Below are 18,133 nucleotides of genomic sequence, written 5' to 3'. Positions count from 1 at the left end.
TTTCTTCATGACCCTCTTCGGCATCCTGATTTCTTTTTTAAGTACCCCTTGCATTTTCTGTACTCCTCTAGGGCATCCACTGTTTACAGTCCCATGTAACTGCTATCATAAGACCATAAGACCATAAGACATAGGAACGGAAGTAAGGCCATTCGGCCCATCGAGTCCACTCCACCATTCAATCATGGTTGATTTCAACTCCATTTACCCGCTCTCTCCCCATAGCCCTTAATTCCTCGAGAAATCAAGAATTTATCAATTTCTGTCTTGAAGACGCTCAACGTCTCGGCCTCCACAGCCCTCTGTGGCAATGAATTCCACAGACCTACCACTCTCTGGCTGAAGAAATTTCTCCTCATCTCTGTTCTAAAGTGACTCCCTTTTATTCTAAGGCTGTGCCCCCGCGTCCTTGTCTCCCCTGCTAATGGAAACAACTTCCCTACGTCCATCCTATCTAAGCCGTTCATTATCTTGTAAGTTTCTATCAGATCTCCCCTCAACCTCCTAAACTCCAATGAATATAATCCCACGATCCTCAGACGTTCATCGTATGTCAGGCCTACCATTCCTGGGATCATCCGTGTGAATCTCCGCTGGACCCGCTCCAGTGCCAGTATGTCCTTCCTGAGGTGTGGGGCCCAAAATTGCTCACAGTTCCACATCCCTTTTTTCCCCTTTCCGATCCTGCATATCCCTGGACATCCAAGGTTCTCTTGACTTTTTGGTTCTGCTCTTTACCTTTACGGGAACTTGTTGGCCATGTTCTCTCTCTATTTTCTTTTTGAATGCCTCCCACTGCTCTGATGTGGATTTTCCTACACGTAGCTGCTCCCAGGTTAAATCGGCCAGATCCTGTCTTTTCCTGTTAAAAGCGGCCTACCCTCAACTTAGAACCATTATTTCTGGAAAATCTCAGCAGGTCTGACAGCGTCTGTAGATGAGCATTTAGTCTACAAGGCTATGGGCCAGTGCTGGAAAATGGGATTGGAAAAAATAGGTGCTTGATGCCTGGTGCATGACACCAGATGGGCTGAAGGACCTCTTTCTGCGCTTTAAACTCCATGGGTGGGAATCTCCAGTCTAGTCCATGGTGGAACCCATTGCAAGAGAGAATGGAAAATTTGGCGTTCCAGCCAAAACTCCTTTCACTCTCAACAGCACCGGAAAGCCCCAGCTGCAAGCAAGGGTGGAAGATTTCAGCCTCTTGTTGCTATGACTCTAATTGAGAGTGAGCTAGACTCACCATTAATCTTATGCAAAACCCGGGACATTAGCGTTTATTCTGCACAACTCACTGGCATTGCTTTAAAACCATCAGCGGTGGCGGAATAAAATGGGTTAAGATCAGTTTGCATCCTGCATTGTTTTTTGCCATTGAAGTCAATGCCACATCACCCAATTTGTGCCATAGCCCAAGACCAATTTTACCTCAAGATGTACTTAAAAATGGGAATTAAGGTTGTTTGGTTACATATGTTGCTGAGGCTATGAATGCACCTGCCCAATGCAATTGGGCAGTGTAGAATCAGTTTGCTTGGAGATTCACTGATTACATATCTCTTGATTAGTTTTGATTTTGGGATGTATTCCAGAGTTATATCCTGTCAGAGATCATATTTGCAATTTAACGTGAATCTGTTAACAGAATGAATGGGTTATTGGTGAACAGGATTGCTTTTGATAGCCAGGTGACTTTTTTCTTTCTCTATACATTTATATATTCTTACACGTGCCTGTGGATGATAAATACTTCACTTTTTCTTTTCATAGAATCCCTACAATGCCGAAGCAGGCCATTCAGCCCATCACGTCTGCACCGACTACAATCCCACCCAGGCCCTATCCCCTTAACCCCATGTATTTTCCCTGCTAATCCCCCTAACACTATGGGGCAATTTAGCATAGCCAATCAACCTAACCCACACATCTTCAGATTGTGGGAGGAAACCAGAGCACCCAGAGAAAACCCACGCATACACGGGGAGAATGTGCAGACTCCGCACAGTCACCATTTGGCAATAAGTATTAAATGAAAGATTAAAAATATATTTATTATTAATAATTAATTATTGATTGTATAAATTAATTTAAACAAGTTACAGCTTTAATGCCCCCAGGCCCCCAATCCTTTTAGCCATGGTCTAACAAAATCCTCACAATACTATCTTGTTAACTGCGGATCATTTGTTAGCCCTCTGAGTAAGAAAGTTGTGGATCCCATTCTGGAAGTCAAGCAAAGTTATGGCTGGGTCTTCAATACACTGCTGCGGGAATGCTGCACTGTCTGAGATGCTGTCTTAAGCAGAGGATCCATCTGTCCTCCTGTTTGGATGTAAAGGTTTCATGGCACTATTTGAAGAGAAGGAGATTTATTCTGGCCATTGTTTATTCCTCAATCAATATTTCAAAAAACAGATTATCTGGTCATTATTATATGGGAGCTTGCTGTGTGTAAATTGACTGCCTTATTTCCTTCATTCTAACAATGGTGACACTTCAAAAGTACTGCATTGGTTGCAAAATCTTCTGGTATGCCCTGTGGTCATGATGGGCACTACGTAAGTGTAAGTCTTTTCTTCTTTTTACCTCAGATGATAACAAGAGATCACTCCACTATTGATTATTAGAATCATAGAATCCCTACAGTGCAGAAGGAGGCCATTTAGCCCATCGAGCCTGCACTGACAACAATCCCACCCAGGCCCCATCCCCATAACCTCACACATCCATCCTGCCAACACCAAAGGTCGACCCACCATAGCCAATCAACCCAACCCACAGACCCCCAGAGTGTGGGAGCAAACCGGAGCACCCGGAGGAAACCCATGTAGACACGGGGGAACACGCAAACTCCACACAGACAGCCACCCGAGGCCAAAATTGAACCTGGGTCCCCGGCGCCATGAGACAGCAGTGCTAATCACCATGCCACCGTGCCACCATGCTGATTGAGGGATAAATATTGGCATCAGGAAGAACTCGCCTGCTCTTCTTCAAAATAGTACCATGGAATCTTTTACATTCACCCTAGCGGGCAGATGAAATCTCAGTTTAAGGTCTCACCCTTAACACAGCATACCAGAATGTCAGCCTAGATTCAGTGTTAGTCTCTGGAGTGGATCTGAAACCCACAATGACAGTGTTACTACAGAGTCACGGCTGACACCTATACATGTACAATGAAGGTGAGGCCCAAGATTAATGCCTTAGCTGACCTATTGACTTACCCCATTGCCAAACTCAAATCAGCAAACTGGATGCCTCGCCAACCATGAAGCTATACCTCAGTAAGGAGCCAGCCCTTTCAAGGCAGAAGTTATGGCAGCTATCAAAACAAAAATGCATGACCTAGTTTCAGCCTCAATTTTTTAAAAATTCATTTACAGGATGTGGGCTTCACTGGCTAGGCCAGCATTTATTGCCCATCCCTAATTGCCCTTGAGAAGGTGGTGGTGAGCTGCCTTCTTGAACTGCTGCAGTCCCTGTGTTGTATGTAAACCCACAGTGCGGTAAGGATTCCAGGATTTTGACCCAGCAAAGGTGAAGGAATGATGATATATTTCCAAGTCAGGATTGTGAGTGACTTGGAGGGGATCTTCTAGGTGGTGGTGTCAGCTACACTTATCCTTCTGGGTTGTAGTGGTCCTGGGTCTGGAAGGTGCTGCCTAAGGAACCTTGGTCTTGTAGATGGTGAACACTGCTGCCACTGTTCATCAGTGGTGTTGGGGTAAACGCTTGTGGGATAGGTGTCAATCAAGCGGGCTGCCTCATCCTGGACAGTGCCAAGCCCCCCAAGCATTGCTGGAGCCCCACCAACCCAGGCTCGCAAAGAGCACCCCACCACACCTCAGACCCGTGCCCCGCAGAAGGTGGGGAGACAGGGGATGGATCACCCACCTCAGGATTCCCAGCCTCTGACCTGTTAAGTCTCTGGTCAATGGCAATAGTGGGAGATTCAGCAATGGTAATGCCATTGAATGTCAAGTGCGATGGTCAGATTCTCTCTTGTTGGAGATGGTCAAATGCATTTAACATTTTAAATACCTCAACCTGTATTGAAAAAACCTTTTCTCTGCAACTGTTCTGCACCAACTTTCCCTTGGCTGAAGTTCCCTGTCTGTAAATCAGGAATGTAAAGGCTCACCAAGTATTGCTTGATTAACTCTTCACCAATTGAGAATTGAGTTCACTATGTTCCGGTCTGCATGGTTTAGTAGCACTTGGTGAATTTACAAACTGAGTCAACTTGCTTACAACTGAGACAACTAAACATTGGGAACACTGTTCCTTTAAATGGATCTCTGAGGCTGGCTCGTACAGAGGGTTTTACACTGCCTGGCAATGGGTCAACTTCCTATTCACAAAGCAGCGAGTGTCAAGTGTATTAGAATAAATAACTTTTTAATGCAGTGCCCACTAGGAGGTCCAACATCATTTTAGCAGATTTGCTGCTCCCTGGAATATTCTAGATGAATATTCTAGAATATGTTCCTGAGAGTCCATTCCCACTACAATTTGTACTATTTAAGCAGATCATTTCAAGATACTCACTACAACCTAGACTCTCAATGAACACTAAGGGAAGAATTTTACATTCCTCCACCAGCGGGTTTGCCTGCAACATTCCTTGGGTGGCCTACCCACTGGGCTTTCAGCTGCCTTGACCTCTCCACAATTTTACAGTGGGACAGGCAAGGTCTACGCCAGCCCACCCACTCTTTTCCATAAATTCAGGCCTTTAAGTGGGCAATTAATGACAATTTGCGGGCCATTTCTTGCCCAGCCTCAATTTTCAGGCTGGCAGGAGGAGTCCAGGGGCAGGGAGGAAGACCAAAAAGTGACCCTGCTCAAGCCTAGAGGAAGGAGTGTTTGCATTATAGAATCATAGAATCCCTACAGTGCAGAAGGAGGCCATTCAGCCAATTGAGTCTGCACCAACTCTCTGACAGAGTGTCTTCCCCAGGCCCTCTCCCCTACCCTATCCTCGTAACCTTGCATATTCACCATGGCTAATCCATCGAAGCTACACATCTTGGGACACTAAGAGACAATTCAGCACAGCCAATCCACCTAATCTGCACATCATTGGACTGTGGGAGCAAACCGGAGCACCCAGAGGAAACCCACACAGACACGGGGAGAAGATGCAAACTCCACACAGACAGTAACCCAGGTTGGAATTGAACCTGGCGCTAACCACTTTGCCACCATGCCACCGAACAACCTTCTTTCATCATCAAGCACTCCCCACAAGGTCTGTGCCCACAACAGGTGCCCCGGCTGGCCTCTTCACCAGCACCCTCTCACCCCTCTCCCACCCCTTCATCCCCTCACCCCTTGCCTCACCTCCCATCCCTGCCCCGAGACCCTCATGTTTACCTGCTCTGGACTGCTGGGAATTAGACTCTGGGGACTGTTTGTAATTCCTACCCTGACCACTGCAGCAACGGGTACTACAGGGACGAGAGATTGCTGGCAATTGGGAATTGGCGGTGCATCCTCCCAAGTGAGGGACAGAAGTTGGATCTCCAGTTAATTAACGCTCATCAGAGTGTTAAGTGCCTGGGGGACAGTCAGATCAACAAGGATGTGTTCACCACTGACTCTCCTGATGGCAGGAAGGGAAACTCTGCCATCCTCAAAATCCTGCCCTCTATATTCACAATAACATTTCCACTTCATTCCATTACAGAGAGAAAATAGAACGTAATCAGATTGTTAAAAGATGTTTCAGGAGGGCAAACCATGAAAACACATTCACAAAACAAGAGAGAAAGGTCAGCAAAAAGTGTATTTTTGATCCATATCATTCTCAACAAACGGATTGGCTTCTCAGTGTAGTTTACTTCTTTATAATGTGTATCATTGCGAAAAAATGAAAGATGATTTCTAATTATATCTTTTCATGAAGATGGCATGCCATTAAAACAAATAAAATTCTTGCTGTTTTGTTCTGAAATCCCAAGACTAGATGTGAAAACACTCTTTTGAAGCACTGCACAACTGTTTATTCCAGTACTCTAGAATAAAAAAAAGATGCTTTTGCTTCATTTATTGAGCTTACATATTTCCCATTTATTTTTGTACTATTCAAATTGAGAAATTGTTTTAACCTACCCCACAAACGAGTTGATATATAGTCTCAAACACAAACTAGTGTCTCAGTGATTGTGCTATCAGCCACTGGCAAAACTAGATCTCATAAATGGAGAAAGATACATAAATCAGATTTTAATACCTGGATTATTAAAACGGGTGCAAAATACTGATTGCAAGGAAATGTTGCGATTGAGGTAGAAATAAGTTTTTTATTGCAGTTTTATGAAAGGCAAATTAAAATATTTAGTTTCCAGGTGGGGTAAATTGTTTACGATTTACATGGATGATTTTGAGTTGGGGACCAAGTGTAGTTCATAGAAATTCATAGAAACCCTACAGTACAGAAAGAGGCCATTTGGCCCATCAAGTCTGCACCGACCACAATCCCACCCAGGCCCTACCCCCATATCCCTACATATTTTACCCACTAATCCCTCTAACCTACTCACCCCAGGACATAAAAGGGCAATTTTAGCATGGCCAATCAACCTAACCCACACATCTTTGGACTGTGGGAGGAAACCAGAGCACCCGGAGGAAACCCACGCAGACATGAGGAGAATGTGCAAACTCCACACAGACAGTGACCCAAGCCAGGAATCGTGTGTCAAAGTTCGCAGATGGCACTAAGATGAGTGGCAGAGCAAAGTGTGCAGAGGACACTGAAAATCTGCAAAGGGATATAGTTAGTTTAAGTGAGTGGGCGAGGGTCTGGCAGATGGAGTACAATGTTGGTAAATGTGAGGTCATCCATTTTGGTAGGAAATACAGCAAAATGGACTATTATTTAAATGATAAAAAATTGCAGCATGCTGCTGTGCAGAGGGACCTGGGCGTCCTTGTGCATGAATCGCAAAAAGTTGGTTTGCAGGTGCAGCAGGTAATTAAGAAGGCAAATGGAATTTTGCCCTTCATTGCTAGAGGGATGGAGTTTAAAAACAGGGATGTTATGTTGCAACTCTATAAGATGCTGGTGAGGCCACACCTGGAGTACTGTGTACAGTTTTGGTCTCCTTACTTGAGAAAGGATATACTGGCACTGGAGGGGGTGCAGAGGAGATTCACTAGGTTGATTCTGGAGTTGAGAGGGTTGGCTTATGAGGAGAGACTGAATAGACTGGAATTTAGAAGAATGAGGGGGGATCTTATAGAAACATATAAAATTTTGAAGGGAATACATAAGATAGAAGTAGGGAGGTTGTCTCCACTGGCGGGTGAAATTAGAACTAGGGGGGTGTAGCCTCAAAATAAGCGGAGCAGATTTAGGACTGAGTTAAGGAGGAACTTCTTCACCCAAAGGATTGTGAACCTTGGAATTCCCTGCCCAGTGAAGCAGTTGAGGCTACCTCATTGAATGTTTTTAAAGCAAGGATAGATACATTTTTGAACAGTAAAGGAATGAAGGGTTATGGTGAGGTAAGTGAAGCTGAGTCCACAAAAAGATCAGCCATGATCTTATTGAATGGCGGAGCAGACTCGAGGGGCCAGATGGCCTACTCCTGCTCCTAGTTCTTATGTATTTTAAATCTTTTTTGCATGAGTTTTATGCACTGTTTCTGTTGTTCTAGAGCAGCTCAACTTCTAGTTTCTTTTCTTTGGGCAGGATATTCCAGCACCCCTGCAACTTGTGTTCCGGTGGCAAAGGTGACTCACCATTGGTCACCGGTGGAATCTTCCAGTCTTGTTGTTGTCTATGGTGTTTTACATGGTTCACCTATCCTGCCACAAGGATCACCTTCAGTGGACTGGACGATCCGGGGAGGGCTGGAAAATCATCCTTCCTCTTCAACTCCTACACATGCACAAATACAAGACATCTTAGAGGTTTGTGTTTGAAACACACCTTTCCTTGCCATCTGGAGAGATAAAAATAAACTCTCATTGTTGAGTCACTAGATTGGTCCCTGGGGTGAAGCAGTTATAGAATCATAGAGGTTTACAGCATGGAAACAGGCCCTTCAGCCTAACTTGTCCATGCCGCTCTTTTTCTTAAACCCCTAAGCGAGTCCCAATTGCCTGCATTTGGCCCATATCCCTCTGTACCCATCTTATCCATGTAACTGTCTAAACACTTTCTAAAAGACAAAATTGTACCTGCCTCTACTACTACCTCTGGCAGCTTGTTCCAGGCACTCACCACCCTCTGTGTGAAAAAATTGCCCCTCTGGACCCTTTTGTATCTCTCCTCTCTCCCCTCTCACCTTAAACCTATGCCCTCAAGTTTTAGACTCCCCTACCTTTAGGAAAAGATATTGACTAACTACCTTATCTATGTCTCTCATTATTTTATAGACCTCTATAAGGTCACTCCTCAGCCTCCTACGCTCCTTGGAAAAAAATCCCAGTCTATCAAGCCTCTCCTTATAACTCAAACCATCAAGTCCATTCTGTCCACCTGTGACTCCACTTTCAAGGAGCTATGAACATGTACCCCTAGATCTCTTTGGTCTATAACTCTCCCCAGTGCCCTACCATTAACTGAGTAAGTCCTGCCCTGGTTCAATCTACCAAAATGCATCACCTCGCATTTATCTAAATTAAACTCCATCTGCCCTTCGTCAGCCCACAGGCCCAATTGATCAAGATCCCATTGCAATCGGAGGTAACCTTCTTCACTGTCCACAATGCCACCAATCTTGGTGTCATCTGCAAACTTACCAACCATGCCACCTATATTCTCATTCAAATCATTAAAATAAATGACAAATAACAGTGAACCCAGCACCTGAGGCACAACTCTGGTCACAGGTCTTCAGTTTGAAATACAACCCTCTACAACCACCCTCTGGCTTCTGTCATCAACACCAGGTTAAAGTCCAACAGGTTTATTTGGTAGCACAAGCTTTCGGAGTGTTGCTCCTTCTTCAGGTGAGTGAAGAGTTGTGTTCACAAACAGGGCATACATAGACGCAGACTCAATTTACAAGATAATGGTTGGAATGCGAGTCTTTACTGGTAATCAAATCTTTACAGGTACAGACAATGTGAGTGGAGAGAGGGTTAAGCACAGGTTAAAGAGATGTGAATTGTCTCCAGCCAGGACAGTTAGTGAGATTTTGCAAGCCCAGGCAAGTCATGGGGTTTACAGATAGTGTGACATGAACCCAAGATCCCGGTTGAGGCCATCCTCATGTGTGCGGAACTTGGCTATCAGTTTTTGCTCAGTGATTCTGCCTTGACGTGTGTCGTGAAGGTTGCCTTGGAGAACGCTTACCCGAAGATCAGAGGCTGAATGCCGATGGCCGCTGAAGTGTTCCCCGACAGGAAGAGAACACTCCTACCTGGTGATTGTCGAGAGGTGTTCATTCCTCTGTTGTCGTAGCGTCTGCATGGTCTCCCCAATGTACCATGCCTCGGGACATCCTTTCCTGCAGCGTATCAGGTAGACAACATTGGCCGAGTTGCAAGAGTATGTACCATGTACCTGGTAGATGGTGTTCTCACGTGAGATGATGGCACGTCTGCAAGACATGTCGATGATCCGGCACGTCTTGCAGAGCTTGCTGTGGCAGGGTTGTGTGGGGCCGTAGTCACTGTTCTCCTGAAGGCTGGGTAGTTTGCTGCGGACAATGGTCTGTTTGAGGTTGTGCAGTTGTTTGAAGGCAAGAAGTGGGGGTGTGGGGATGGCCTTGGTGAGATGTTCATCTTCATTGATGACACGTTGAAGGCTCTGGAGAAGGTGTTGTAGCTTCTCCGCTCCGGGGAAGTACTGGACGACGAAGGATACTCTGTCCACCGTGTCCCGTGTTTGTCTTCTGAGGAGGTCAGCGCGGTTTTTCGCTGTGGCACGTTGGAACTGTCGATCGATGAGTCGAGCGCCATATCCTGTTCTTATGAGGGCGTCTTTCAGCGTCTGTAGATGTCTGTTGCAGAGAAGCTACGACATCTTCTCCAGAGCCCTCATCATGTTATCGATGAAGATGAACATCTCGCCAAGGCCATCCCCATACCCCCACTTCTTGCCTTCAAACAACCGCACAACCTCAAACAGACCATTGTCTGCAGCAAACCACCCAGCCTCAGGAGAACAGTGACCACGACACCACACAACCCTGCCACAGCAACCTCTGCAAGATGTGCCGGATCATTGACACGGATGCCATCATCTCACGTGAGAACACCATCCACCAGGTATACAGTACATACTTTTGCGACTCGGCCAATGTTGTCTGCCTGATACGGTGCAGAAAAGGATGTCCCAAGGCATGGTACATTGGCGAGACCATGCAGACGCTACGACAACGATGAATGAGCACCACTCGACAATCACCAGGCAGGAGTATTCTCTTCCTGTCGGGGAACACTTCAGCAGTCACAGGCATTCAGCCCCTGATCTTTGGGTAAGCGTTCTCCAAGATGGCCTTCACGACACATGACAATGCAGAATCGCCGAGCAAAAACTGATAGCCAAGTTCACACACATGAGTACGGCCTCAACTGAGATCTTTGGGTTCATGTCACACCATCTATAACCCCCATGACTTGCCTGGGCTTGCAAAATCTCACTAACTGTCCTGGCTGGAGACAATACACATCTCTTTAACTTGTGCTTGGCCCTTTCTCCACTCACATTGTCTGTACCTTTAAGACTTGATTACCCGTAAAGACTCGCATTCCAACCATTATCTTGTAAATTGAGACTGTGTCTATGTATGCCCTGTTTGTGAACACAACTCTTTACTCACCTGTGCTACCAAATAAACCTGTTGGACTTTAACCTGGTGTTGTGAGACTTCTTACTGTGCTTACCCCAGTCCAACGCCGGCACCTCCACATTCTGTCATCAAGCCAGTTTTGTATCCATTTAGCTACCCCACCATGGGTCCTGTGAGATTTAACCTTATGCAACAACCTACCATGTGGTACCTTGTCAAATGCCTTGCTAAGGTCCATGCAGACAACATCAACTGCACTGCCCTCATCTACCTTCTTGGTTACCCCTTCAAAAAACTCAATCAAATTTGTGAGACATGATTTTCCACTCACAAAACCATGCTGACTGTCCCTAATCAGTCCTTGCATCTCTAAATGCCTGTAGATTCTGTCTCTCAAAATACCTTCCAACAACTTACCCACCACAGAAGTTGTCCAATGATGAGATGCTGAGGAAGTTGGGCCTATATTATCTGGAGCTTAGCAGAATGAGAGGTGATCTCCTTGAAACCTACAAAACTCTGAAGGGTTTGCACATTCTCCCCATCTGTGCAAGGGTTTCCTTCGGATGCTCCAGTTTCCTCCAATAGTCCAAAGATGAGCAAGTTAGGTGGATTGGCCATGCTAAATTGCCCCTTAGTGTTCCAAAATGTGTAGGTTAGGGGGGAATTAGTAGAGTAAATGCATGGGGTAATGTGAATAGGTTCTAGGTGGGATACTCCATCAGAGAGTCAGTGCAGACTCAAAGGGCCAAATGGCCTGCTTCTGCACTGCGGGGTTTCTATGATGTGTAGGTTAGGTGGATTAGCCATCGTAAATGTGCAGAGCTACGGGGATAGGGTAGGGGGAGGGCTGGGTAAGATGCTCTTTTAGAGTCAGTCCAGACACAATGGGCTGAATGGCCTTCTTCTGCACTGTAGGGATTCTATGGGTTTGATAGGGAAAATGCTGATTGATTGTTTCCAGTGTTTGTGGCACAGCCTCAGGATAAGGAGCCAACCATTTAGGACTGAGATAAAGAAATATTTCTTCATTCAAATGTTTGTGCATCTTTGGAATTCCCTACCCTGGAGGATTGTGGATGCTGCATCATTGAAGGTGGAGCCATTTAAGGCAGGGATAGACAGATTTTTCGTTTCTCGGAGAATTATGAAGTTTGGAGAGTGGGGCAGAAAAATGGAGTTCCAGCCCCAAGTCAGCAATGGGTAGTATTGAATGCTGAACCAAACTCGATGGGCCATGTGACTTAGTGCTGCTCCTATTTCTTGTGTTCATCAAAGTGACACAAGGGGTGCTGCTTTGAAAGCATGGCTCTGTGACTTCAACCACATGTGCAACAAACATTCATGAGCCTCCAAATATTTCTGTAGTGTTTCAGAATATTCATTTTGATTATGATCAATGCCCTATCTGTACATTTTCCATACAATGTTCTTGACTTGAGTTCTCAGATGCTCCAATTGCCACAAACAAGGAAGCCCCATTTATCCTCACATTTATTAACTCAACATAGGGTTCTAAGTCCCAACTTACTGCATATTAATCTTATTTCTTTCCACTTCTTATACACATATAACCTCGCTCGCTCTGGAAAACAAAATAACACCTATTTCCCGAGTCACACCTCTGGCAGCATAATATCCAGTGATCAGGAAATGGGATAAAATGTTAGTATCTAACTGTCTGATTGTTATCAACTAGGTCATTTTGACTGTCAGAGGGAAGAACGGGTTGATTGTGCCAAGAGATGTATGTTGAACAAGAAAATATTGGGTCTTAACCACCATCTTAAGAGCATTAAAAAGGATCTGAGACGTAACTTCCCCTTGGGTAACTCAATAATCATCAAATCAAGATGGTAATTGACTCTTGAAATGAAAATAAATTAAGCTCATTCCTGTTTATTTTGTTTCCTCAGTTTTACAATTTCTCTCTATTACCTTAAACTTTATAAGAGGTCAGACAATCACACCTCAACTCATCAAGTTCCAAGTTTCCATTTCAGTCACTGGTCAGTAAAGCTGGACAAAAACTAACACAAGTTGGTTCAGCCTCCTGACACTCCATGACCTCTGGATTCAATCTGCCAATGTTTTTCCAGTTGCTGTTAACTGCAATCAGGAATTTGATGAATAACCATGTGGCCGAACGTTCCCGTCTAACCAATCTGTAGCCTATCATTACAAATGACGTGATAACCTCAGAATTCATCTACTTTTTATCCAATGTTAAGTTCTTTACCTTCTCTCCTTCTTTAGGGTGAGGCAGGAAAATCCCAAGGCTCTGCCCATTACTGCAGATGATCCAACTGAAACATTTCCAAGCTGATCGGCTCATCAAAGAGGAAAACATTCAAAGCTTCTTATGTGGGGAGTTGTTAGCTTCATTGATTTTTTACTTTCCTGAAAAGATTGAAGCACTATTGGAATAAAATCTTCTGGATTTCAAGGTCATAGAATCATAGAATCCCTACAGTGCAGAAAGAGGCCATTTGGCCCATCGAGCCTGCGCCGACAACAGTCCAACCCAGGCCCTATCCCCGTTACTCCACACATTTACCTTGCTAATCTTCCTAACACCAAGGAGTAATTGAGCCTGGCCAACCTATAGAGTTGCACATCTTTGGACAGTGGGAGGAAACTGGAACACCCGGAGGAAACCCATGCAGGCACAAGGAGAACGTGCAAACTCCACAGTCACCCGAGGCCGGAATTGAACCCAGTCTCTGGCACTATGAGGCAGTAGTGTTAACCACTGTGCCACCATGCCATGAGACATGAAATCACTTTCTACTGATATACTCCAAAATCATAACTGCAAAAGTCATAGACAGAATGTATGCGCTCTCTTACTGTCTGTAATCTGTATGGTGTTTTGTGTGGAAAGAGGTTTGTCTTTTCTTACCCATGGAGTATGTATTCCAGTTAAATAATACAGCATCAAGTGTTTGTGCATTCAAATTCAAGAAGGGCTAATAATTCTCACACACTTGTCCTGAATTAATGCAACATCACACAATTGGTTGTATACACACATATACTGACACACAACAAGATTGGATACAGATAAAGATAGTGCACTTTTACAAACAACAGTTAATGCAGTCCCTGATATACAGATTCCAGAGTCTCCCACGTGGCAGGCCTTCAGTTTCTTGAATAGATTTGAGGATTTAAAGTTGACATGAGTGTCTTGCAGAGCAACAGATTCACATCAGGTTGTGAGGTTTCTTGCAGTCAAATATCTAGGAGCTGGTTCTCAGCTGAACTTTGAACCTGGTTGCTTGATGACCCACAGCTAGTTTCAGAGTCAGTTTCTCAAACTGAATAACAATGGGTGGTTCTCATGGATCTGCTGGGACCTGGGGTATTAAGGATCTTGAACACTGTTTCAATCACATGCCTGTTGGGCTGACACTTCTGAGGCCCACCCAGTGTAGTTTGGATGGGGAGGCCATTGTGATACAATGGAAAGTTGATAATAGCCATTGAGTTTTAATCTTCCTTTTGTTTAGTATAAAACATGGAGACAGGCGGTCTGAAAACTCTATAGTCTTTTGGTGTTGGCCCATTCTTAAACAGAGGGATGCATGAATTCCACAAATGGCTGTGTGGTACCCTCACCTATGTCCATATTTAATTAGATATTCACCAGATACTTGAAACTGTCAGTAGTCCAAATGCCAAAAGGCACATAATTTACAGTAGCCATCTTAACAACTTGTCTGTGTCCAATTTTTAAAATGATTGACTGAAATACATAACATGACGTGTCTGTACTGGGAATGAGACACAAATTGATTCACTATTTAGAATTTTGTTATTCTTGGTAGAAATAAATCACTTGATTTTTATAACATCTTTCTAATCCTCAATTACATCCCAAAATGCTTTGTAATTATTAGTGTCATGTAAAAAAATGTGACTGCCAAAGTGTTAACTTCAAGGTTCAACAAAAAGCAGTGAGACAAATGCTGCGATGGTGTTAATTTAGGGATAAATGTTGGGCAGAACACCAGAAAACCCAACTCTACCTCAAATACTGGAATGGGCCCAATTGCATCCACATATGTTAATCAGGATATGTGATGTTAATCAGGATATGTGATGTTAATCAGGATATGTGATGTTCATGCTGGGGAATACTGCTTCAGGCACTCAGTGAGCCTTAAATCACTTAGATCAACCATATTACAACTAAATTCACAGTAAATCTCACTCCACCCTGCTTCACCAACGACCTTCAGCCACAAACTCTGAACATTGTTATTCTGTCAGTAGGACATTTTGACCCACTTTTCATGCTGCTCATCATGAATTAGGGCAGCTTTGTGTTGGGAACCCATGAAGAAATTGATCAAGACTGATTTCACAATTCCCTATTTAAACATTTGCCAGTTTTGGAAAGCAAACATGATTATCGTCCAATACTTCAAAACTATAAAATAGCTATGAGGTCACGAGCAATCATATTAAGTTAACATTCCTAGTTTCAGCTTTGTCCTGAGAGAGAAACTGATTTTCAACAGCTTATCGTTTGCGCCCAAATTCTGATAGCGCGGCCACCATTCTCAGACTATGTCATGTGGACAGATGGTGAGTGAAGGCCAGGCACTGATGAAAAGAAAATCACCTTGGACCTGCTCACCATACCCTACAGTGGATGGTTTTAATAACATTGTCGAGGGGCTGGAGCAGTCATTTGACCATCCATTTGGCAGGGGAACATTGCTTGATTTCAAGAAATTCATACGAAGAGGGGAATGGACAAAATAAAAGAAAACCACTAATAGAAACTTACAAATTCAATATAAGGTTGCGTGACATTTGGGCTCCACAGAAATTCATTGCTTTAAATAATCATATAAATGCACTTTGCTACTAAGAGTATATTTTAAAATGTTGAATTACTCTGCAGTTAGAATACATGTTATACAAATTTTCAGCTTTTTAGTCCCTTAATGTATTGCATTTACCCTCGAAATAAGAATGTCATAAAGTTTAAAGGCCTCAAATGGGTTCCCAGAAGGAGAGGATTTAAAAGCATGATTTTGGATTAAGAATCTTTAAGTACGTTACTAGCATTTCTGTGATTTGAAATACCATTGTCTTTCTTCTATTTCTTAAGGTAATTATTCTTTGATAATTAATATCTACCGTGAACTATAAAGATATGCATTAAGTGCTATTAAAAAGAATGAATTCATTATCCATGATGAGGGAATATACTTTCATAAACCCGTGAAATTGTCAGAGATACAGCAATAAAGGGAAATGAACTTGAGTTACTTTAACAGAGGAAGACAGTACAGATCAAAAGGGATTACTATTGTTGCTGGATCAGTTAATGTCCAAATCCTGGCTTGTTTGCTGTATAAAATACTTGTCAAATAAGCAAGTAAGAGTATTATTGGCCTGAGAGGCAAATAATAACAATGATTCCAGGTCTCTGCAATTCAATTTGTGAGGAAAACCAGGGAAACTGGGCTGAATTCCTTCATGAAATAGATTCTATGATCTAATTGAAGCTTTCAAGATTGTGAACTGAATTGAGGATGAAGGCTCGAAATGCAACGTCGAATAGCAATCCATAGTTTGCCTCTGGGCCAGTTAGTCAACTTCCACACCACCCATAAAGTGGCTTTGCTTTTAACAGGCCAATCATCTAACTGGCAATTCATTTAAATCATCATTGATCACTTCTGCTCATGATGAAAAGAGCAATGTCGATCTAAATGATTCATCAGATTGAAGTGAAACACCAACTTGCTACCTCTCTCAACGAGATAAGAGTAGTGGCAGTAAATATAATTGACTAATCTTAATTGCCTATTCTTTAATTTGTTGCAATTTTGTCTGTAACTTGGGCTATTGATTTAAAACACCCACAAGGTTAAAAGTTTCCATGGAACTACATCCAGACGTCCACTGTAACTTTGGTGAAACATTGACCACAATCTAGACCAGAGCTTCTATGTAATATTGAAGGAATGCTGTAGTTTTCAAGATGCCATCCCAGAAATGGCACCTCAAATTGAGGCCTTGTTTATACATTCAGTTGGACATTTCACTAGTTGAAGAAGAGGTGAAGATAACTTAATCATTCATAAGATCATAAGAAATAGGAGCATGAGTATTTGGCCCCTTGAGGCTGCTCTGCCATTCAATAAGATCATGGCTGATCTGATTGTGACCTTCTCTCCTGCCTTTTCCACATAGCATGGAGAGTATGAGGGGCCATGGGGGTGTAGATGGGAGTCATGGATGTGATGGAGGTGGGAGAGGCACATTGGCACAATGAGTAGCACAATGGCATGGTGTTTAGCACTGCTGCCTCACAGCGCCAGGGACCCGGGTTCGATTCCTGACTTGGGTCACTGTCTGTGTGGAGTTTGCACGTTCTCCCCGTGTCTGCGTGGGTTTCCTCCGGGTGCTACGGTTTCCTCCCACAGTCTGAAAGACGTGCTGGTTAGGTGCATTGGCCATGCTAAATTCTCCCTCAGTGTACCCGAACAGGCGCCAGAGTGTGGCGACTATGGGATTTTCACAGCAACTTCATAGCAGTGTTAATGTAAGCCTACTTGTGACAATAATAAATAAACTTTTTAAAAAGCTTTAAAATGATGGCCGGATCGTTGATAAATGAAAATATCACTTTTATTCTAAAATAGTGATTTCAAATGTGGGCAGCGTGATCAATTCATGCACTGTAAATGTACATCATGTTCCCCTTTGGTCCCCTTATTTGCGAAAGGATATATTGGCCTTGGAGGGAGTGCAGAGAAGGTTCACCAGGTTGATACCGGAGATGAGGGGTGTCGTTTATGAGGAGAGATTAAACAGATTGGGTCTGTACTCGTTGGAGTTTAGAAGGATGAGGGGTGATCTTAAAGAGACATATAAGATAATGAAGGGGCTGGATAGGGTAGAGGTGGAGAGATTCTTTCCACTTAGAAGGGAAACCAGAACTAGAGGGCACAGCCTCAAAATAAGGGGGGGCCGGTTCAGAACAGAGTTGAGGGGGAACTTCTTCTCTCAGAGGGTAGTGAATCTCTGGAATTCTCTGCCCATTGAAGTGGTGGAGGCTTCCTCGTTGAATATGTTTAAATTACGGGTAGATAATTTTCTGATCGATAAGGGAATTAGGGGTTATGGGGAGCAGGCGGGTAAGTGGAACTGATTCGCTTCAGATCAGCCATGATCTTGTTGAATGGCGGGGCAGGCTCGAAGGGCCAGATGGCCTACTCCTGCTCCTATTTCTTATGTTCTTATGTTCTTATGTTGAGAAAGAGTGGGGGAGGCGGGGAACGGCGGGCGGGGGGGCTTGATTCCAACTTTGACAGTCAGTGGCATGTATATTTTGTGGAATTATTCTAAGATTT

Source organism: Mustelus asterias, chromosome 16, assembly GCF_964213995.1.
Source record: "Mustelus asterias chromosome 16, sMusAst1.hap1.1, whole genome shotgun sequence".
NCBI classification, from domain to species: Eukaryota; Metazoa; Chordata; class Chondrichthyes; order Carcharhiniformes; family Triakidae; genus Mustelus; species Mustelus asterias.
This window is presented reverse-complemented; position numbering follows the sequence as displayed.